The sequence below is a fragment of the Anneissia japonica genome, unplaced genomic scaffold (assembly GCF_011630105.1).
Source record: "Anneissia japonica isolate Jap-2015-1 unplaced genomic scaffold, ASM1163010v1 scaffold287602_len1038180_cov171, whole genome shotgun sequence".
Classification (NCBI taxonomy): Eukaryota; Metazoa; Echinodermata; class Crinoidea; order Comatulida; family Comatulidae; genus Anneissia; species Anneissia japonica.
In genome coordinates, this window is record NW_022734061.1 from 390,392 (window position 1) to 416,053 (window position 25,662).

General features: G+C 35.8%; 1 long non-coding RNA gene across 3 annotated transcripts in view; it reads left to right on the forward strand.

The window, feature by feature from the left end:
- Positions 1–20,086, forward strand: part of LOC117116315 — a 30,647-nt gene extending 10,561 nt beyond the window's left edge. For 2 of the 3 annotated variants that reach the window (XR_004446725.1, XR_004446724.1), the window contains one exon: positions 17,729–18,465. This is a non-coding gene — a long non-coding RNA (uncharacterized LOC117116315). Of the gene's footprint in view, positions 1–17,728; positions 18,466–18,539 lie in introns of those variants that run through there. The other variant, XR_004446726.1, reaches the window with a different exon arrangement.
- Positions 20,087–25,662: the final 5,576 nt, after the last annotated feature.

Genomic DNA, 25,662 nt, shown 5'->3' on the forward strand with positions numbered 1-25,662 from the left:
TGAGTTCCCGCGACTGAAACAGTGTCTGCCTTATAAAGAATTTAATCCAAGACTGATCTATGTTCATTGACTGAAGATTTTCAAAGATGTGATATTCAATAATATATAGCTTTAAGATTTTAATGCATGGTGGTATTTTCTTTGTCACAGTGTTTAAAGGAATTAGATAAGATAAGAAAAGGCATCGTAGTTCTATGGGATTTATTTATCTCAGATTGTGGATAAAAATGTCAAGTGAATAGTGAAAAAATTTGAGTAATTTTAAGTAGACATCTTTTGCTATTATTTTGGTCTAATTTAAGAAAATTCCATATTATTGTTGCTACTGTGGTTGTTGTTGTTACTGTTATTATTTTAGTTTTGCTTCTGTTTTGGTTTCATTTTTAACAGGTTTTACTAAAATTCTCAGTACAGTGTATACATGTATGTATGTAATAGTAAGTCTCGAGACTATGATGCTTGTTTCGCCAGACTGACCTAGAAATGTTGAAGTGATTGTGAGCAAATAAACACCACACGTTTCGCAACAGAGACTTCCAATCCTGGTCGTATCATACCGAAACTCAAGTGGTGGATCAGAGGAAGCCTGCCCCCTAAAGTTTTTACATTTTTAGTTTAAATGGAGAAAGAAAGTCTGAGAGTGCCATTTCTGGCCATAATTATAAATTTTCCTACTTCAGCTCCAACCATGGTGGGGCTGAGGTCCTCTAACTAGACCCTCCATCTGTGAAAATTTTTTCCTGGGCCTCCTCTATTCAAATTCCTGGATCAGATCTTTAGCAATTCAAACCAGATACATGCATATTTGCTAACTTTTCTTTGTAATTTATTCTACACAGGTTTAACAATTTAATTATTCATACAAACTAGAAAAAAAACCCACCACAAAGCAGTGAATTAATGACATTTTTATCTTAAAGAATGTCTGAGGAACGTGTATTTGACAATCCACCGCATATATTAGCATGTACTGTAATCCCTGTCTGTAGAATTTTACGTTCATAGTCTACAGAGAGAGTCAATGAAGAAGCCCTCAACATGTTCATCACACGATGACACAGTTCGATATAATTATTATTTAGCTGGTGATTAATGATATTGTTAGTTGATACAGTCGAGTCCCAAGTAGAATCCCTCCTTGGGGACCATCCCTATTAAGGGGACATTTTTTTCGGTCACAAAACAAGGGAAAGTATCTTTACACTACACTATAGTCAACATTAAGGGGATGCTTTGTTTGGTCCCGAAGGTGTCCCCATAATAGGAGTTCTACTGTATTGTACTCTTGTTTAACAGAGGTAAAACAAGGTTTTCAGCTAAATTATTAAACATTTTTTTAACCTCGCAAAATTTCTAATCGTGTGATTCATATGTGACTATGAGTGAGTAATCGTCTCTGAATCTTGAATATTTCATTTGCCATCATTTAAAGGTGCATCAATTAATTGATACTACGAAGCCCATAAAGTTGCATGACTCATAAAAAATAATGATTAAAAATGTTGGCCATATTTTAGTTGTCATTCCCAGTGGTGTGCAATACTTGGAACGCGAGGTGTTGCATTGATAAGGGTTAAGCCCATGATTATTGGTTAACCTCTGTGAGATTATTCTGTCTCCCTCATGAGATGACATAATTGAATTCAAGCCGGAATTAATCCTGCTCCGCATGTTAAAAATGAGAACATCCTGCACAGATGGCTATATGGTGCACTTATTATACCCCACCTCAGGAAAACCCATTTCTGGTGAAATCCCACCCTGTGTCTGTCCAAACCCTAGGATAAAGCCCACCCAGGTTGACAGCTCACCCCTCTTGACAGCCACCCCATGTGACAGTCCTCACTGGGTGACACCCTACCTAGGTTGCCAGCTCACCCCAGGTGAAAGCACATCCCAGGTGACAGCCCAGTCTTAGAGATGACATTCTAATCCAAGTCAAAGCCCATCCCCTGAAATTGTCAGTATTTTTATGCAACATGAGCTACATTACTACAATATTTCTTGAATATTCCCAGAAATTCTTATGTGGAAAAGACAAAACTGACCCATGAGACAGTGATTTTGCAGTAACTCAGCATTCTAATCTTTTACACAGTAATATTATCGCATTATAGTTTGGCTACTAAAAGTAGGTTCATTCCTACAGATATATTAAGGCTCATGACTCATAGTGTTCAGAGAACTGAATTGCTAATAGATAAAGATGGTGAATTGGGCAGATCATAGTTACCAACTTGAGATATTTGAAATCCGCGAATGTCTACACCAGTTGGCTGGGAGGATGGGTGGGGGCTGTGACAATCTGAACATTTTTAAGCTGTTTTAAAGCAATTTCAGGGAATGTTTGTACTGAGTACATCAACAAAACAATTTTTAATAATGCCACATACAATTTGAGTTTCAATGTATGTTTAATTTTAGCACCCAAACTATGTACACAAACGTTTCATTACTTGAGCAAACAAAAAATAAATAGGCATTCTGATCAATTTTTAGTAAACATGTCAGTGAATTAAGTATTCACATAAATACTGAGTTGAGCGACTGAGCGGTAAAGCAGGTGCGCCGCTAGCTAATCCTTAACATCGGTGCTGGTTCCAGCCACTCCTCGCCCATGGTTCGGTTGGTAGAACCAAGTCTTCTCACTCAACGACTTAAAATGGAGGTCTAGTGTAAACATTTGGCTTGTGTGCACTTTAGAGAACCCATTGTTTTTTTATTTATTTACTTATTTGTTCTTTATACTGGGTTTCCTCTTCAGTAACAAATTACTGTTCTCCCAGAGGGCCCAGTTCACATAAAACAGTCCACAACAGGGGCTGGTTGAACCAGTACACCAGGGTAACCCCCTATTCTTCTCAAAGGATGTACTGGGTTCTTTAAAGTGCACATGAGCATTTGTGTACACTGGGCCTATGGCTTATAGTCCTTATCCGAGAAGACTTGTTCCACCACCAGAACCATAGGAGCGAGCCGGCCGCGAACCTATGCCGATATTGTTGGCTATGATCACGGTGCCCCTGCCTTAACCGCTCGGCCATTTGGCTTTGCATCTTTCGGAAGAGTAGGGGTTACCCCAAGGTTATGGTTCATTTCAGCCCCTGTCGTTGTGGAATGATGTGAACATGTAGCTACCATGAAGCGCCTCTCTGCGGCTGCTAGGTATTCATGGACCACACCCATACACAATTCAGCACAATGACGCTGCAATTTAAGGGTTATTCTCCTACCTTTTCCTTTATTACATGACTGCATGTGTGTTTAGTGCTGATAATTGCAGTTTTCAGTCACTGCTTGACCGTTTTTATATTTTTAATAAAACCACTTTCTTTTAATTTTAAATACATTTTTCCCTGAATTTGTAATAATTTGTTACTATGCATAGACTTGTGCTACATATGTGACAGTTTATGATCATGCATGTGTTTCTGCAAAATGCTTTTTTTTCATCCAAAATCACCCAGCGAGACAGTTGGTGGCTATGGCAAAGTAAGTAGTTAATCCAAAATCGGAGTGTCTGCACCCGTAAAGTAACTACATATATGCTATGGCAGGTGTATTGAGCTGAATAGAAGGATGGAAAAAAAATTTACACTGACAATTGTCAAGTAGTCAGATCAGGAATTATACAGCAATAATAATCTTGTTTAAAGTTACATAGTTAGAATGAATGTACTGAAAGAGCCAAAAGTATGTGAAGAAAACTGAAATCGTTCATTGGTGGATCCATGATTTATTTTATTCGGAGTTGGGGAAGGAGGTTGCTAATGCCAAATGACCTTGGTCCGAGGGAGAAGGAAATTGTGGTCAGAGTTTTGAATGGTTCATAATACCTATTGTAGAGATATGTACAGTAGTATGCCCCGAAGAAACGTCTGACTTTTATTCAATATAATGATTTCATATTTATTTTTTTTCGGTTGCTACTGTTGAAGGTGAGGGCAAGCTCGCTTTTTTCCACCTCCCGGTCAGCCAATACCTCCCGGTCAGCCAATACCTCCCGGTCAGCAACTGTCGTTAATGCAGCCTGTTTGTGTAGTAATAAGAAATGAGTGAACTTGAGTGATTTTTCTTTTTTCGTTAGCAAATTTTTGCGCAGAGGATAGGCTAACATTTTTATAGGTTATATCCTTTAGATATATGCTATTGCAAATGATCAGCATTCAGGCCCGTAGCCAGGTTCTTCCAAGGGGGTTCTCTGGACGGGAAATCCAGGGTTAGAACCACGGTGGGGTTGTCAAAAACCTCCAAAGCCAGAGGATTTTTGTGCTTTACAGTGTATGAATGTAAATAATGCAATAAAAGCAGATATGTTCCAAAACATCCAAGTCTGGGTGGCTGGGTGGGGCTTGTTCCAGATGTGTATAAGAGACAGGTCCTTATCCGAGAAGACTTGGGGTTGGCCAGAAAAGAAGAGGGTTTGCTAGAAAAGGGGTTTTCCCGAATCATAAAATCCCCCCTGGCTACGGGCCTGGCATTACTATATGGTTAACCCCTATTGATTATATGTCTCAAATATAAAGTACTGTAAATCTATAAACAGAGAAAACTTCTTAATATTCATAACCAAATTGATGCACAACAGCACAGCTATTGGACTCAAATCCTCTAAATGCTAAGAATGTTGTCACTAATAAAAAAAAAAAACAACTCCACTTCCTAATGAAACTTAACTTATGGAGAATCACACATCCATCCGGTAATCTGAGTCTGTTGTTGGTAGAATGAAGGAAATAACGGAAACAGAATCTGCATAACAGATTTTATGCAGATAAAGATACAGATCTTTTATTGTCATAAAAATACATTTGTGGGTGCACAGTTCAGGAACATTCCTATAATGTTCAATTGTTTGATCGGCGACAATAATTTTTATTTTTTGTCATCGTGGAGGATCTTACTAGAAATTTGTGGCCGTCCAATGGCACTTCTACCATTCTGTTTGGCTTGTCAAATTTTTCTATAAAATGGATTTTTCTCCATGTTCACCAACCTATATATAAAATCTTGAATTAGGTCCTATCTGGTAAATAATATTTTTTTTTAATTTTTTACTGGAAAACAAAAGAAATTAATGATAGTTGAATGTTATTGCCATCATGTACCAAAGCAGTGGCAGCGCCAGGAAGTGCTGGGAGGTTTAAGCTTCCGTCAGACATGTTAACGTGTTAGCCACAACTTGTCAAACCATGGAAAAGGGGAAAAATTGTTTGGGCATAATATGTGCAAAAACGCCTCAGAACTTCTTAAATTCAGCCAAAATTACCCACTTTTTTTTAGGCACCAGAATGCTTAGCAGAGATTCTCACTCAGTTAGACCCTGTCGTGATTGTCAGACCCACTGTTGGACAACTTACCCCTCCCTCGGTAAAATGCTGGCTGAAATATAGTATAATGTATGATTATATTTAGACATTGCATTACATATTATTATATATAAAGAAACCATTACATTGATGGAAATGTAGATATTTGTTTTCAATGAATTCTGTATTTAACAATGTTCTTCCTGAATCTATACATTCAAACAATATTCAGGATTGTAACACTGAAAAACAAACAAATAGTAGTTTTGCTTTCTATTCTTTAATGTGACAGTTATTTTATACTACAAATACATGTGATTCTTCCATATATGGGTATGATATTACATCATCTTATCCATATATGGGTATATGACATCATGTCCATATATGGATGTGATATGAAATTATCATTTCCATGTAAATTTAAAAAAAAATTAAATGAAATTATTACTTTTCTAAAGGAAGGTATTTCTGCTCTTCGCAAGTCCGAAGAAGGAGCATGGCTTCAACATTTAAAGTGCCGTAACTTCAGACAGAATGCTTTAGATTTTTTTAACGAAACTGATTATTATATTCATAATGTCCCTTAGGGATTATTTGGTTAAAATTTTAGCAAAAATCCAAGATGGTCATCGGGGATACTTTATAAATTTGTTGAGTTGGCGTGGAATTCATAAATTATTGTCATGTATACAATTTCATAGTGTGGATATTGTGCTTTGCAGTTTAATGGTTTTTGTGGATAGACACATGGAAGTAAAACTAAATTAAAATGAGGGCATATATATTTAGTATAGACTTATATATAATAATTATGTAGGAGCAGTTTGGTACAGTATTTGTGGCTCTGCTTCTCAACCTTGCGGTTGGGCACTCCCTCGCTGTGCAACCTATGGTTGTCGCTCTCCACCCACGAGTACAAGTGGCTACCTGGTAGGTACACACATGAAATGGGCTGCATCACACTGTAACGTTACGCACTACTGCCTTAACCGCTCGGCCAATCGACTTGTTTTGTTATCCGACTTATCCCGTATTTTTCCTCTAGGATTTTATGACATCCATTTAGGCTTACTTCCTTGAGATATAACTTCCCTCCCAATATGTTGTTATCTTCAGTCAACAATTGGTTCTGTTATTTCTTCATTTTCTTTCTCTTTCATTTTCGAAATATACCGGTACTGACTGCAGGAAACAGGAAAACTGTTGTAGAAAAATATCCTGGATTGTTGTCATTTAATATTTTATACGAAGTAGAAAACATAAGCCAAAAGATCTATATTTAGGTTTATTCTATATGTAGGCCATTGGCTTTGGTAGTTCCAATCCAACCAGTCAACCAATCATAATTCTTGTCTTTTTGCGACGTAACATGGCTTGTATCTTTCTCTGGCGGGGGGGGGGGGGCCATCTTGACCTCCATCTCTAAGCATCCTGTCGTCTGTGGCGGGGAAAATGTGTAACCTGTCACCTAGGAATGGGAATACGCTATAGTGGTGGCCGATGGTGCCAGACTGTCACTGCTTTATTTTAATCTTTTTTGTGAAGAGCATAGAAGATTTTTTGCATTAAGCACTATTATTATCATCTTATCCATATATTACTATTATTATTATTATTTAGCAGTCCATCAACTTTTAAGGAACATTATATTATTTTTATGGTTTATTGCACAGATTTTAAAATAGAAAAAAATAAATGAAACTCTGCAGAAGATTCCCAGGGTCTAAAAAATGACCTTGATCCAGGGTTGCCATTTAGGACTAACTTGCTTATGAGATTTGTTTGCTACGTACTGTACCAGACACATATAGAGAGTTGTTATAAATATATTATTAAAAGAGAAACTGTGGAATTCCACAGTGTCTGAGTAGGACTATATAGCGCTTCGGCCGGTGAATCCATCTACACTCCATGTGAGTGCTTGGCAATGCGATACTGTCTACTGATTGGGCAGCTTGAGCTGGTTGTTACTCCACCTCCACTATGTCTGAATACCGAACAATACGCAGATTGTTGGTTCCATTCCGCCATGTGCCTAAATTACAAACAATACGCAGGTTATTTCATTATTTTTTTTTTTTCTTTTATGCTCAGGGTAGAAAAAGAATAAAATTTCCATGGCCTTTGACCTTTTCCCTCTCTTTTCGAAGATCATGTAACATTCCACTAAACCTTATGATCCATTCATTAGTTTTGGCTTTAATCTTTCTAACGGACACAGACAGCAGTGAATACATTACCTCCTTTGGCAAAAGCAATTGTCTTCAGGTGCACTGGCCTATTTATCATTAGAAGGATCTCTTTCAGTTTTAGATTTTCGTGGATTTATCCTTACCTTGGTGTGTTTATAGACAAATCATAATGCAGCTACAGTGGACATAATAGACAGTTATAAGTTTTTATTATTGATTATAATATTTTAAGATATGTTGGCCTCTGTATACTTTTATGTAAGTTGTAAACTGTTTTGTTTTTGTAAACTGTGCCATCTGGGAAAACAGTTGCGAGAGGCCATCCAGTATTAAAAATAAATTAATAAATGTAATAAATGTAGCATGTATTTGATTCAGAAAAGTAATTAATTACCCACTTTACTTTGAAAGTAAAAGGTGGTAAAACTATTTACAAATTTCATATCTTTTTTTCTGATTTATTTAAAATTGGCTAGCTTTAGGGATATTTTCCTGACATAAATTCTCTTTTCCTAGCAATAAATTTTAAATTTATACCATATTTGTAGAGGGTGACCCATTCAGTTACTAGAAGGGCGGCTGATATTCAGGAGCCTTCTTAAATAAATCATTTGATGCTTTACAAACTAAAGCCAGCCACTCACTACATCGTACGACAGTTGTAGGACCGTCGCACGACAAATCCAACTCCGCTCCCTGTGAGCATTAGACGACGCGACACTGTCTGCTGATTTTCAGTGGTACTCTGACGGAGCATCATTAAAAACAATCCGTTGCGCGCGCATCGCGTTCTTAAAAAAATCCTGTCGGCCGGCTTAAGTCTCATTATAAGGCTTAGGGAGTAAAGATGTATTTTAAGCTTTGTCCGAATTATCAAATTTTCTTTTGACAAAAACTGTTGTATGCCATATACAGTCATGATGTGGCTATATATAGTCATGATGTGATGTCATCGTGACCATATATAACCATGTCACATGTTTACCGGTATGTCAAATACAATTTGATAGTCTGGTCGGGGTTTAAGTTGTGAGGAAAAATCATGTGCAATCATAGGAGTTGAACCCAGGACCCTGGGATTGGAAGATAAGCACCTTAACCACCAAGTCACATCTACGCACTACACTACATTAACACGTTGGCTGCCAGCGACAAGTATACTCGTCCCACAGAATGTTGCTGAGGGCGCCAGGGATGACTATACTTGGCAAAACCAGGGTAACATTGTAGCGCTTATTACTTCTTTGTTCATATAGTACCACAGACTAAACGGATGGTAGTTTGGGAAAGATACACCTAGACAATAATGTACAAATTATGTATGTACTGTATATTTGTTGGGTTATGATGCCGGCAGTACACCGAGTGGCACAAGTGGGGGCGCACTTTGATCATGTACCAACCCACGCAAAAGCAGACGAGAAAACTCACACTTGGCATAATCAATAAAATGTGCTATCACAATACCGCCGATAAGTTTCCTCGTCCCCTAATATTTTCCTGCCAATTTATTAGACACATCATTTTGATGACTACATAAAATTTCAAAAAAAGTATGCTTATACATGTAAACCCTTTTGGCACACGGGAAGAAACCTTAAAAAACGGTCTGACAGTCAAGCTGTTAAACACTTTTGAACTAGACTATATTTTATGATAACTTTATCTGGGATGAACAAGGAAGATAAACAAGCATTCCTATTCCATACTGTACTTCAAATAGTTTGCAAGTGGCTATAGGTTGATAACAGTACGATCCTGTCGCCAATTTATTGACACAGCATACAAAGTCACTAAGTGTGACCATCTACAAGGCCCAACAAAAAAAATGATTAGTTTATCACCCTCACTAGCATGTAGTCTATAGTAAAGAAACATTTTTGAAAACAATTTTTTTGAAAGAAACAATTTTTTGTTGAATTTTTATTTGTAGTAAATATTTTATTTGTAGTAAATATTGAGTAGATATTGTTTGATTTCAGTCATGTATTTTACTTTGAATACCAATTCATCAGCAAACAATTCAAGGATGATATTTGGCTATTGCAAAATAAAAAAAATTAAAAGCGTCCCTCCTCCCTTCACTTTTCCAGCCTAGATAGGGTAATAAACTGATATTTATTTTTATTGGGCCTAAAGTAAACATTGATATTCATGGGCATACAGAAGTTTGTTTTGTACTTGTCTGATCATCTTACCACAGACAGAACTAGTTGATAGAGGAAGAACAATTTGTAGATATTATGCACTTGTCAAGTTCTGAGGACACTATAGATAATAGTCGCTGAAGGAGATTATTTTCTGAAAAATTGTCTAAAGTCCATGGGGGCTGAAGCTAGTTTTTAAAAGAAAGAATGGCTCCTAAGTCTTCTATTCTCTACAGTGTCCAAAATAAGAATAATTGTTTTACATGTATATAATTTAAGTAAACTGCTAGTTTTAGTATGACTGGTACTTATAGGCTTAGTGCATTAGCTGTGTGTGTGTGTGTGGGTGTGTGGGGGGGTGTGTGTGTGCGTGTGCATTAGAACGTGTGGGAATAATTCTTGTAAGTGTGTGCTCCACAGTTGAAAATGTAGTATTGTACCAGGTCTTCGATTGTAGTCTTTCATGTGATGAATATCTCTTGTTAAGTAGCCTACATCCTGGTAGACATTTGAAAGAGATAAAAATGTATTTATAAATATTACCATTAATTATTACAGCAGTACCTTGTTTTAATAAATCAATCACCTTTCTATCCCATAGCCAGTTCTATAGGCTTCGTTTAAAGTATTAATTTGTTGAGTGTGTTTGGCTGGGCTTACAACTACTTGTTTTCATAATTTGTTTTCCTGTTGTTTTGCTTTTTCCCTCTTTTTTTTTTTTTTTTTTTGTCCTTTTTTTTTTTTTTTGGTCCGCGCAAGGTGCTGACCCCAGAACCTCACTGTTGTTGTTGTTGTTACCATAACTAAAAGCGTCCAGCGCCGCCAATTTTGAACGGACATGCAGGAAATTTTGTACACATAAACTAGAGGTGATTTCCAACAAACTTTTATCACCCTTTTTTTAAGTTGGACCCCAGGGTTCCTCCTATACCTAAAAAAAAACAGGGTTTCAGCAAGGACTGTACATTACCATTACCACTAATAGGGCATGTCACATGAATGGTTAAGGATGTGTTCTAAAGAACTGAAGGTCGTGAGTTTGAATCGCGTCTAGGTATTCATTTTCCCTTCCCCCCATATGAAGACTTTTTCAATTTAAAAAACATTTAAGTTTGTACAAATGAACATTCTAAATAAAACTTTTTTTGTACAAATAAACATTCTAATTATTAAAAAATTTCTATCTTATTAGCTAATAACTTGCGATTAGAAACCAAAGCCACTAAAGACCATGGAAAGCTGGTCCTAGAAGTGGTCTTTATTTGGAGGGAGACCTGTAGTTGTTTATATTTTAAAATGAGAGGCATTAAGTTACTAATTTAAGAATTCTTATGAAGAAATATGACGTAAAATGAATGGAATTCACACTCCGAGTTGGCAGCCATATTTAGCCAGCATGAGGTGTAATATCAGCTTTAGTTTCAGTTATGATAACATGAATCATAATATATTTTAAACCAGAATTCTGCAAACTTTTTACTTCACTGCCTACTTGAGATTCTAAGCACCAAGCTTCATTCCAACCGCGCTAGGAGCCAACGTACAAAAACCTGGCGAGAAGTGCTGATCGTGAAAATTACCTCCATGTTCTATGATACACAATAGTTTGAAAAGGCCAAATAAAAAAAAATTACTAGTTTTTCCTCTCCTCGCTCATCCATGTACTTTGCCTTACCAACTTTTTAAAAAATTTTTATTTCCTTTATATTATGAAATGTACGAAAATCTGGCTAACTCACATCAGTAAAATTCCTCTCTCGATCGTTTGTGGCTAGGGATATATGGTATGAATCATGTCTAGTGTTTCTTTTATTTGCTTTCAATGTGTCTACTTAGGAAAAGTGAGAAAGTAGTAGCTCTTTTCCATCGACCATCTTGGTTGCCATCTCGGGGGGAAAAAATGTGCCCTCATTCTCTTTTTTTCAAAATATTAGGATGAGAAACTTTTTTTTTTTTAATTGGCCTAATCATCTGTGACAAAATTTATATAAACTGTGTATTCGCTATATCATCAATGAAAATGATTTACAAAAACAAATCTTTGATTTTTTTTTCTCCTGGGTGATTTGACTGACTGGGCCCTCCAATAAAGTTTTAAAGCCCAAAATTGAGTCACCGCCTATAGTTTGTGGACCTTAGTATTTACATCATATTCATACAGTCTACTTTACCAATATTCAACAAAATTCCTGGAATATAAAGTGGTGTATCTGATGTAGTTTTGTGTGCTCAAGTATTACCCACAATGCTTCAGAACGTCCCCATCAGGAAACCCCTATTTTTTTCATACTACCTCCTGTAGCTCAAAAATTGGTTGAGGAATGAAAGGTTTCATGCCCTTTTATGTAGGAGTCTTGAATAACCTAATAAGTACTGGTTGCTACTTTATGACTTGGTAGCCTGTTAGCATTCCAATGCCAAGTCTCAGAGGATAAAGCTTAATATAATGTGAAATTCATCACGCAGGGGTGTAGGCTCGTTTTGGCCTGGGTGGTGTGAAACGGCCCAGAGTGTGTGGGGGATGTGCAAAAATTGAGAATGCTGAACTAATCCTTATTCCAGTGAGTATTAAATAGTCATTTTTAGTATTTTAACCCACTCAGTGAAGCTTATTTTCTACCATGGAGGTGGGGCATCTAGGACCCCCCATCCACCCAGCATATGCCCATGATCACATATAAATCACCACCCATCATCATTATCAACAGAATGATTATTATCATCAAGTGGAGCTGGGGAACTTGGTTATGGAAAACTTTGTGGTGTTTTTTTCGCATTTGCCTTCGATGCTAAGAGGTTGACTCAAGTGATGCAGATCACGAGAGCAAGACCATGCTGTAATGTTCCATTATTGAATGGGTAAAATACAGTTCATCACAGTACACCAAAAACCTACAAATTGAAGTATTACTAGACATTCAGCAAGTAAAAAGTAATGTAAAATGCAGTCACACTTTTAAATGATTCCTGTGGGGATCTTTTTCTTTCTAAAAAATATCAGGATCTTAAACATTCTCCCCTTTTATCGAATGGACATGTCCAGAAACGCTTGACCCATGTTCCTGGGAAAGACCGTTTGTGAAAAAACACTTATTTTTAGAAGCAAATGTGCGTAATTAGGACCTACACCAATCACGTTGAGTTTTATATTACAAGAAAGGGTATTTAATATATTATATTATTCCGGGCGAACCCTGTTGACATCTCATCTGGTTTATGTCTGAGGCTTGATTTAGTGAGGTGACCTCTTCTAAATCGACACAAATCATGCCCATTTCCTATTCAACAAGGAACAGAACGTATTTTTTCAGTTCAAAAGTGCATATTCCAAGTAAGAAAAGTTACTGTATTAGACAACAGCACCCGAATTAGCCCACCGTGTGAGCTGTTCTAGGCTCTGTTGCTGTGCTTAACGGCGTGTGTGGGGGCATGGCAACCCAGATGTGACAACGTTTTCCATATGGTTAAGATGCTTGCCTTCTAATTCCAGGGTCGGGTCCTAGGTTAAATATTCTTTAAGCCTCATTATTAAGACTATTTATAAAGCATATTTTGTAGATGAACGCTATTTTTATTTTTTATTTTTTTATTGTTATTATTTTTTTTTAGATTAAGATCAGTCATCATCTGCCATCTTCATCATTTACCTAACACAATCATCGTCATACTTCATTTGGAAATAAGTATCCATTATCAGCGTTGTCACCCATCAAAATCCCCACCGCCTCTCATCAGCATTGTCTTCATCACCTATCTTCATCAACATAGTCAATACCAATCATATTATTATAATTACCTCATCATCACCAGTAATCTTCATCTCTTTATCATTCATCTTCATCATCATCATCATCATCATCATTTTCCTCATCATCATCAACAACATCATCATCATTTTCCTCGTCATCATTAAGATCATCATTACCGTCACCATCACCAATCATCTTCATCTCATTCTCATCACCATCATCATTTTCCTCCTCGTCGTCATCATCATCATCATTATCATCAGTGTTTGGCAACACTATTTTTAATGAACATGTTTATAATTTATAGAATCTGAAATTTTAATTATTTGGGAATATGCTGATCGTGACTCTTTAGTGAATATGTGTAACTTAACAGCAAAAGTTAATTGTTATACTGACAATATTTAGATAAAGATAAAATAATATTATAAATGTTTGTGATTGCAGTATGAATTTGCAATAAGGTATCTCATTACACATGTAAATGCTAGTCAAATACTCATAATTTTGAGTTCATCGCAGGGGCAGACAGGATTCATATCCGTATAGCAACTTTTTGTGTTAAAAAGCGCTATATAAATTATCATACAGTAGAACCCCTCATTTGGGACACCCCTATTAAGGGGGAACTTTTCTGTGAAATGTGGGGGATGGGGGGTGAAATACTGTATATCTTTTTACACTACAGCCAACCCCTTATTAAGGGGATGGGGACACTTTCTGAATGTGCCAAGTTGTCAAATCAGTACATTGCAACCTCTATTAGGGGACTTTTTTTTATTGTATCAAAAAAACTACAGTATTGTAAAAATTCTTTCAAATTTATATTTTGACACCTTTTTTAGCCATAAACTTAATCATCAAACCAGAATTTTTACTCTCAATATCTGGAATGGACATTGGTATGTAGGCCTTGCATGTGTTTCTGTACTTCGTATAATACAATCTTTTTGACCATTAACGATAGGGTTTTCTTGTTTAGTGTATTTACCTTACAGCCTGCACCCTGATTTCAATTTGTTACTCTATTTATGCTATTCTATCTTGTACTAAGAAATTATTTGAGTTAGGCAAAGTGAGCATAGACAAGTTTTACTGTATGTCTAATCAGGGAGAGGTGATTCTTAACCAGAGTCAGCTGATATTGAAAAACTTTAAAATTCTCATTTAGGCCTGATGTCAATTATATAATGCGATAATGTATTGTCTGCGGGTTTTACAGTTGAATTCCATTGGATAATGCATGTGTGTCGTGTCGATGATAATCAGTGTTAAATTACAATCACTAATCAGTTTAGCCTTGTCACCAGGTATGAGAATATCCCAGGTGACAGGTTGGCCTAGTGGTTGCCAATCGCAGGGAAAGCAATCAGCTGATTTTAAACACTCACAGCTGATATTGTACTGTAGTTCAACTAGAATAAGCCTACAATACTTCTTTTAACGCAAAATTGGGAGGGAGGGGTGGAGAGTTGGACTTTAATATCCGGGGTATCCTGTTTTCATTCAAAAGGCAATTTTTTTAGCACTGTAATTCAAAGGCAATATTTGGGTGGTTTTTTTTAGAGTACTATATTGTAACACCGTAGTTCTTGGGTATAAGCCCACCTCCTACTTTACGGCCAGTTTTTCGTACCAGCCTTTCCTCAAGCAGAAGCCCAGGGTATGACTTGAAAGAGTAGCTTAGCTAACTTTTAAAAAATTAGTGGCTTTGAATTAGGCAGGCAATGCTGAAAATTACCTTTTGATTGAAAAGGGGTGGTATGAAACCCCCACCCAAAAACTTTTTTCCAGTTTTGTGTTCAAGGGAGTTTGGCTTATGAACACGTTCGCAGACATCGACAAGTATACTCGTCCTACAGGGCGTTGCTGAGGGCGCTAGGGGCGACTATTCTCGTCAAAACCGGGGTAACATTCCAGCATTTATTACATTATAGTTATACATTGTAGAACCCCAGACTTAGCGGCTAATAGGGGAAGATACACCTAGACGATAACATACAAATAACATGTATGTTTGTTGTGTTATGTTGTCGGCAGTACATAGCATTAAATATGTTTATAAAAGGTGTTAAATATTATTGCAAGTATGGTACGTTGTGCGGATTGACATTTGGCATAAATTTTTAAAATGTTTGGAGGCTTAGGTAACTATAAAAACCAACAAATCAATCTAGTCACATATAGTAAAGTATTATTATTTTTAAAATGTTTTATATCAACATTATATCTACTGCTTATATATCACCCTCTATAATATAATATACTTTTGTACAATAATTATTTTTTTATCTTTGAAAAGTGTGTAAAATACGGACATGTTGTATATTCTTATATTTATAAATGGTACAGTAGTAATAAAAACAGATGTTGGAACGAATATGCCAAAACAAACTAAATTCAAGCATTATAGGACTATAGAGGTTAATCTTGTGGTTTTTTTTTTTGTTTTTTTTTCCAGGTCTTCGGGTTAAAACACTTCATTCAATGCAAATATGTTCCTTATCATGATTCAGTAGAGTATGGTTCAGTATATATACTGTACTGTACATTTAAACATTGTAGAATACTGTAAGCAAATCAGGGCTGCCGAAAGTGTCCAAGAACAAGGGTCTGGGCTCTGGCGTTTTATGTAATAAGATACCTAATTCAGGCGAATAGAGCTATAATCAATGTGACATGTCGTTGAAAACATAGTTTTTTTTTCCCAAATACACCTTATTTTATTGTTTTGTCCTAGGGCAATTGTCCCACCTGTCTTTCCTGGTCTTCAGCAGCTTTGGACTTTAATTGGACAAATTATTATTAAGATTAAAGATAAGCCTTCACTTGGGACTGCAGAAAGATGGTCTTTAATTGGAAGGGTCTTTAGAGGGGGAAACCTGTAATTTATTTGTCACATATACAAACACAGGAACTAAACAGCGATTGTATTTCTGTAAATTATATATTTTACATTGATAATGGACAAATTAATTAAGCATGAAGTAATATCAATATTATATATATTAGTATCATCATCAGCTTCATCATTAATACTATTAAATTAATTATTATTTTTAGTAGTAGTATTGTTATTATTACTACAGGTATTATTATTATCATGATCGATCGTCCTTGTCATTGTTGTTATTACAGTGTTCATTTCATTTTATTCAGGAATTGAAATCAATAATCAGTACAATTTCTTGTATACAAAACAAAATCCATGAAAACAGAAATGAAATGAACAGACATTATTTCCTAGTGGTAACCCAAGAAAGTTTTTTTAAATATAAAAAAAAAAAACATATTTCCATTGGAGGGGGGCCTTCATATATATTAGTATTGTTATGTAAGAATTGCATTTAGTATCATTATTATATCAATATTGATATCATTATGATCAACATCAAAATATTTTCTGGATGCACTTAGACTTTGCTATGGCTCCATAAATCTGTTGTGCCTGAATGAAGAACACCAATGTTTGAATGAATTCAATAGTGAAAATGGCAATCAAGGTGAAACTTGAATGGGTGCATTTTTAAAGGCAAGTGGGCATTGACAATGGAGTTGTGCAGTAAAACACACAATAACAACAATCATTTCTGCCTTCTTTTTCGCTATAGCATTGTTTTTCTAGGCATCCAAAATGACAGCGGAGATTGGAGCTGTCAATTTAGGTGCCTTGCCTTCAAATATTGGGATATATTATATTCAAATCATGTGAACATTTTAATAATATACGAAACTTCCACACCTCCTTTGTCCACTTGGGGCATTGATTGGTGGGAGATTTCCTCTGCATGCCTGGCCCTGGGAGGGACAATTGGTATGACGTTCCTCCCAGGGTCAGGGCTTTCTTTTTTTCCATTCCCTCTCCCTTGCCTCACTTTCAAGCATGGATCGACACCCTTGTTTGTCCACATTTCAGACTGAATTTGTGATGAATAACAATTTAATGTGGCGTTTAAAAATGTTTTTATGAACGGACTGCTTGTTATCATTAACAATGATATTGCTCTAATAACAAGGTCAAAGTCAGGTCAGCCAACAGTGTGATCATACTCTTTCGGTCCAGTGATGTCACTTTATTTATTTGTTTTTGATGGGAGACAAGGCAGGGGAATTGAACTTTTAAATTGGCTGAAACTCTGCAGCTTACCCCCACAATAGGTAAGGGAATAATCCTAACTCATCCCACTTAGACCATTTTTCCCACCACTTTTTGGAATACAGGTTCTTGATTACCACTTGTAGCTGGCAAAATAAACATGAACTGTGTGCTTTGTGGTGCTGAGCACAATTCATTTACTTTTCTGGTTTTTTTTTGGTTTTTTTTCAAGAATACCACCAGTGGATCATAATGTAGTAAAGACGTGGATGTATGCAATGCAGTCCAGGACTGAAATCCATGGTCAGTAGATCCCTTATGCTGTCTGGGAGATCTTTAACTGTGCTGCCTGGAAGATCTCCAACCACAGTATGAGATCTTTAACTACAGTATGCTGTCTGGGAGATCTGAGATCTCTAACCGCAGTATGATGTCTGGGAGATCTCTAACTGCAGTATGCTGCCTGGGAGGTCTCTATGGACACATTCCGCGAGGTTTGTTTACAGCCAGTCACGTGACATATAGTGGGTATTACTATGGAGAATTTACAGTGCGATCAGTGTTAAGGTATAGGAAAGAACACGTTATATTTTCATTTCGGACTTATAAAATCCGCATACGCCTCAAACTAAAAGAAAATGCTTACGTTTAGAGTCCATACTGAGCCCAAAAAATCTGCAATGAAAATATAACGTGTTAAAGGATAATGTTATGGTTTCGCAAAAATTCCCCCCCCCCCCCCCCATTAATGTGAGAAATAACTGGCAAGGAAAGGAACTACGATTGTTCAAAATAGTGTGTATTTACTTGTTCTAACATTCTATGTGCTTTGTATGCTTTTGAATTTATGTGATCTTTCATAAACCTAAGCTAGCCTAGAAATCCTAGTGTGTCAAAATCGTGTGCATACCTAAACAGGCTGTAGACATGCAGGGGTCTAGGCCTAGCATTTTTCGAAAAATTTCAATGTTTGGGGCCAGCTGGGAGTCTGTGCAGACGTAAGCTCCATTGTGAATTAGTAAAGTACTGTAATTGTTTTGCAGGGACTTGGAAGATATTGAAAAGGGCCTTGGTTGATGTATCCTTGTTTTGTAGGCCATAGTTGTTGCTCACCTTGGCAAGTTTATTACAACCAGAGGATGCATCATGAGTCACAATGCTATGATAAGACCAATTGTTTGTGAGAAAATTGAATCACACAAAGTTTGAAGAGGAATTCCTAACAGTGCATGTCATAAAATTTGATTTAGCCACTTTGATATTTCCACTAAGTGTGCCAATAACTTAATAACTGGGATTCTAGGTTAGCTTCAAGATCATGAAGACTACATTCTAAAATGTGCAGAAGTGATAGAATGTGTAGGCCTATAAAACAGCCATATTGACCAATATATACTTTTCCTTGGCATTTACATTGCACACCGTTATTGCACCATTGTTTTAAAACCATTGAATTGCCTCTATACTTTTGAGCTTCTATATTTATTATTTTTTCACTTTTTTTTTCTGGGTATAGTATTCTAAATGCAAATTCGGCATTGTTTTTATTGTAGTTCAAATCAGATAACTAAAAATCTATGTTTATAAAGCATGTAAAACTTGATTCTATACACTACACCACCATACAGGTCGTTTTTAATGATGATCCACGACTGCCACCGACAATCAGCTTCATTGCAGTAGTAAATTCACCTGTTACAAATGATCCGTGCACAAGATGAAGAAATATGAAATTTGTATGTTGTGCGTATAAGGCGATTCTGTTTTTCAATTGTAATTTGCTATTTTATTCCTCGTCAAGAGTATTTATGGTATTACTCTTATTATTATTAATATTATTATTTTTATTATTATTATTATAAAATAAAGGAAGGTCATGATAAAGTATATCATTTTGTACTAGCATAGGGTAATGAAATTCTACTATTGAAATTTTACCATAACTGTAGTAAAAGTTGTACAATTAAGGTAATAAACTATAATAATATTTATACAATTGAGTTAATTTCTGCTGTAAATTATTGTTATGTTTAAGTACTATAATACAATATGTTAAAATTTGGTAAACTGTATGGTTCTTTCTTGGTTTTGCCAATAAACTTGTTAATTACCTGAATCAAATGAATGAGTGTCCCTTTCATGGTGTGTTAACAAAGTTGTTTTTTCATTTGCTGTATTCAGTGGCAATATCTAGGAGTCTTGAAATGAGGGGGTAGTGAGGCGTGAATGTGAAGTAGGGGGACCCAAGGATTAAATAAAGGGGGTGCTTGCTCGCAAAATAAGGTGATATTAGATGATTTTAAACTTTTGAATATTTCTGAGGGGTGGAAAGCTTTTTAAGGAAGGCTAAAACCATGCCCCCACACACCCCTAGATATCCCACTGGCTGTATATAATATCAATTGATTTTTGTTATAACCAGACTTTTCTCTAGTGAGGCATAAAAGCAGTCGATGTAGGCCAACAATCACTCCATAATCATTGTAAGCTATGTACTAGTATGTCTTTAATTAAGAAAATGAATTTCAGGCACATGGCTTTTATGTGACTTTGTTACCATGACAATACTTTTAAGAGGTTCCAAGAAAATTGAACAATGATCATATTTTAATCTGATTGCATATTGCATTGTCAGATAATGTGATTCCATGAGATTGTGAAGTGATGGCCCATTCCGCAACGAATTGTTTTCGACAGCTATCTGCTCAGACTAACACAAAGGTTAGGGACTGGGCGTTGCATTGAGACATGCGCACAGGCAACTGGGGGAATGTAGGGGAGTGGGGTGCGATCGCACCTCCCTAAATTGTGTTGTGTGTTGATATGAAAATAAATTGGATTATATCTGGTATGATAGTGCAATTTTTGGACATCTAGTGGTCCGTACTCTCACAATTTTCTCACCTCGGCTCCAACCATGGTGGGGCTGAGGTGGCGTGGACTCTCACGCACCCCCATACCGCCAAATCCTTCATCCGCCCCACTGCAGAATCAGTGGCGAAAAAGCTATGGGCTGTCACTTGCTTAATGAAAGGGCCTTACACCCCATTATGTATAATTTATCTGCGATTTTTGACATAGGCATATGCAGAACGTGTACAATAATATTCAATATGCCAGCTCATCGGAATGATGGAAAAGTGTCCTAACTACTAGGCCACCGCAACTAATAATAATGATGATAATACCATAATAATAATTGTAAAATAATATGAGTACAGTAGTAGAATATTGTGAATTCATACTGTTTTTATCATGATAAAGAGGTTTTAACAATGCATTCGCATCTTTTAAAAGGCAATTACCTTATAAATGAATACTTTAACATATCAAATACAATAAACCCTTTAATAGAGCTCATCAATTTTTTAGAATACTGTATACCGTAAAACCTCGAATTGAAGCCCTGGACTTTTTTTTTTTGTGAAATATGGATGGGCTTCTTTTCGAGGCTACTTTTGCAAAGTAAATAAAGGGCTTCTTTTCAAAATGAATGCTGTAAATTTTGGAAATTACTACTATGAAAAATTAAATAGGACCACTGCAACATTACTTTGTATCATGGAATGTATTAACTGGCATTAAATCACCTAAACTACTGCATAAAGCAAGCATGTTTTTAATTTATCTTGTTTCTTTGAAATTCATGCACACCGTATGTACTGTATTATGTCAAAAAAAAGCCCATTTTATGTCTTGAAAAAAAGCTCATGGGCTTCTCTTTGAGAGTGACCTCTTTTTTAGGCTACTTTTGCAAACTAAATAGGGGCTTCAATCTGAGGTGGACTTCTTCTCGAGATTAAGCCCACTGGGATTCTTTTGAAGGTTTCAGAGTATTCCAGTGAGGATGAGAAATTCAGCAAATATGATCATATACAGACTCTTGGTACTTTTCTGTATGGTAACCTTTACATGATGAATATTTTAATTAGGTGGATATAATTAAGCTGTTAACAAAGCTTGGTTTTCAGTCATGTAAAAATTCCTGGAATCTGCAATTAAGCCTTTAAGGTTGTAATAGAGACCAGCTTGTGCTTCTCAACCACCAACTCACAGCTTCTTAAAGATGCATTGTCCTCATTAAAAGAAAAAGCAAATATATCAAAAATCATTATTGAAATTAATGTGTTCATTTTGAAATAACTTAAAAATTATCAACTTGAACATATAAATTATTGTATTTAAAAAATGTTTACCCATAATTTTACAGCAAAATATGATAGAAATACTTCCAGTCACTGGAGGTGATTTCATTATTTTTATCCATTATCCAGTATAAAAATCAGGGTACACATTTCTTTAAATTCAATATTTTTTTATGCTCAAGTTAATAATATGTTATTTGTTACAGTAAGATGAGCAACTTAATTTCAAAATTATTTTTCATAATTTTTTTGCCATTTTCAGAGGACAATACATCTTTCAGAAAGTTCATTTTGAAATTAAGATCATTATACTCAGGTATAAGCCCATCTCAGGTTAAGTCCACCCCCCAGCCTGATGCCCAATTTTACCTACCACGGTTTTCCCAATTAAAAGCCCTGGGCATGATTTAAATGAGTATCTCAGATGACTTTCACAAATACATTCATAAAAATATTGGCTGTGAATCAAGCATGCAGTATTGAAAAATATTGCCTTTTGATTGGCCAGCCTTAAAATGAGTTTAAAAAGCATTTTGTCATTTTTTTTTAAAAGTAATTTTCCAGGTATATTCGCATCCCCCACTCCCAAATTTGGCTGATTCTGTATAATTCCAGGGGATGGGCTTATACCTGAAAAAAACTATGGTAATGTATGATATAGCAATGTGGAAAACATCTTTACATGACATTTATGTAGCTTTTTATACATACTGTACATACATAACATCATTTATAAATGATGTTATGTATGTACAGTATGTAATACATAACATCATTTATAAAGCGCTATTTCATGAATATCAGAGCGCTCAATTCGTGGACTACAGTAGCACATACATTATGGTACGTGTTCTAAAGGTTACGCTATAAGCCCACATTTATCATCAGTGGGAATGTCTATTAATACAAATGAGGTTATTTGACACATATATAGGAATTTCCTTATGTGTGGTTCGAGATATTCTGAAAGCCGATATCAGCATTCCAACCAAAATAACACCAATACTTGGCAAACCATTTGGATGCTAAAATTGTACAACTTTATATATTTTGCTAATTTGAATAGGTTTGAATAAAGTAATAATTTTTTTTTTTTTTTTAAATGACGGATGTGCATTAACCGATGAAAATATATGGATGAATTATACATGTATGGAGGTAATTAATATCAAATTTACTGTATTTTTTATTTTTTTTCAATTTCAAATGTATACATTTGTTTTCTTCCTTGAATAGATACAAAAGATAAAATATGTTATACAATAATAATAGTATATAATAATATTAATCTTAAAAAAAATAACTGTTGCTTAACATGAAATGCAAAGAAGCAGGCAAATGCCCAAGAAGATAAAAACCTTGTGTTGGGCCAGCCTTAAGAATAAAAAACATAAATAAGGAAGACAGACAAAACAAAAAGAAGTCAGACACAATACGTAATATGAAGACAATGAAGCAACGGAAGAGGATAAAAAAACAGAATTCGGAGCTGGAACTTGCTTGAAACTCACATTATGGTGGATACATGGAGGTATTACCTCCATGGTGGATAGGACTGCAAAATAGAAACTAATGATATTGGGCAATAAAGTGTGTTTTTTGTTTTTTGTTTTTTTAAATTTAATTATAAATGTTTTTTGGGAATAAAAGAATTAATAATTTGGGAAGAAGGTAAATTGTTCCATAATTTAGGCCCAGAAAATCTAATATTGTGCTGGAAAGTAAAAGACAACCATGGATGATCAGAAAGCTACTTAATAATAATGTGTGCTTACTATAGAATAGCAGAGTGGCATAAATACCTAAGAATATATTTTGTTTGCTGTTCCCCAAGCCCTTCACTCTTATATACTCTACTGTGTACCTTCCTTTATGAACGTTTTTTATGTTACTGTACATTAAACAATAGGCCCAAATCTAATCTCTTTAATTATCATGCTCCCTTTGATTATTAAATACATGTATTTATAGACAAGTGCTTGAACTAAACCGGGGTCCAGCGTATCTAGGAGTCTTCAAATGGTGGGGGAGGGGGGTGGTACACAAAGTTGGGAGAGGGACTCCATGATTAAGGGAGGGAGTGCCAGATCACAAAATAACGTGATATGAAGTGCTTTAAACAGCTTGAGCATTATTTTTTGCCTCAGGAATTTTCAATGGGAGGTGGGCGACTCAGGAGAGAAGTTTTTGGGAAACGTACGCACCCCATAGGTACACCACTACCTAAAGGGGTACAGGATCCAGGAAGAACCTCTGCTGCTGGTTGCAAGGTTTCAGGGAGTCGCACATCCTTCTGGTGACAGTGGGTTTCCCGCTTTTGCGTCTCCCGTTAAGCGATGCCAAATAAATGAATAAAAAAAAAAATTCACCCTCAAAATATAATAAAACTACAGTTCCTACAACAAATGTGACCTTATATGCATGATTTTTTTTGTAAAGTATCATAGGTCAAAGACGACTATAATAATCCAGACATAAGTAATTGTTCCAAGAACAGAGGCCTATTGTTAAATAGATGCAGGTATTGAATTTGAATAAGCAAGTATATACTCCACTTAAGAATGATGACTGTTCTACCATCATAAAACAACTTACTGATTTGATTTGCATAGGGAATACAGGGCTCCCAAGTTGGGAGAAACCGTTCCTGTTCAGTGCTTTCCTAATACTGTAAATACAATTGTATTTTTCTATGCATGGTAAGACCTGTGACCACCAGCCGACTTCAGCAAGGCAACTTGTAAAGCAATAAAAGCATACTAATATGGGGCTTGATATGCCAAAAAGTATTCATATTCTCCACATTATAATAAGCTTTGAAATGGTAGGTCATTTACAGGAATCATTTTAACTTGTTTTAAGCTTGTTTTCGGATGGCATTCCGAGTCATATTATTGCTTGCTCACTGGAGTGTGGGACACTCGGCACCTTGCAGTTGACTTGGGACCCTGGTAAATCTAATACTGTAACATAATCCATTTGTCCATGGTCATTGAGTACAGAATCAACCACACACAATTAGCAACCATACTTCTTATGGGTGGGCCAGTATGTTGTCCATCGTGTAGGCTCAGCCATCAAGAAAATGTATAGCTTTGCACTTCGTAGCATGCTATGGTACTTTTTAAAGATGTATGCGTCTGCCAAAATATTGGGAAACTATTTAGAATTGCTAGTCTGTAACTTAATCCCAACCAGAAACCAGAAACAGATTGTAAAAATATTTGCAGATAATCTTACTACAAAAAAAAATTGATAACCAGCCAATTTAAGGTCACTGTCTGTCAATTGATGGGGAAATTTTTTACAAGTTAATAACTTATAATTTTGTAGCTCATGACATAATTAACCCAACTTAAATGAAATTCCTAATCAATATTAATGCAAGCTGGTTTATTGTACTGTTGGTGAAGTTGCCCCTGTATTACAGCTATGTTATTACTATGTTCACATTTGTGACAGGTGTAAACACACTATAGCGCCAAACAATAAACCTTGTGTACACACACTAGTCTCGCCACACCCACACACTTTCATTCTGAGCAAATTACTGTACCAACATTAAAAGAGAAAAACCAGAATATAAAATCGTTTCAACTTTTATGCATCAGCGTTTATTCACCTTGTTCAAGTTTAAATCTTTTTAAATTAGACTTAACAGAAGTAGCTAAATCATCCAAAAACGTTACTAGCGCAAAATTAACTGCGCGTCCTGTTTGCTTATCTTGGAATGTCCAAAGTACAAAACACAACACAAGCTTATTCCTCTTTGCAATGATGTTTTCTTTCCTTCGTTTTTTCCTCCACTCTGTTCTACATCCAATTTAGTCTTCCATCATCCAATCCCAACTTGTTGAGGAATGCTTTGATTTGGATGAATCGTTATATACAGCATGGAAAAGATTTCTCGCACAGTTGTCATGATCTTGCGATGTGCTCAGAAATGTCTATAGCCAGTACTGGTACAGTCATGGAAGACACGACAAAATGAAGTCAAAATGCCTAAGAAAACTATTGTTTT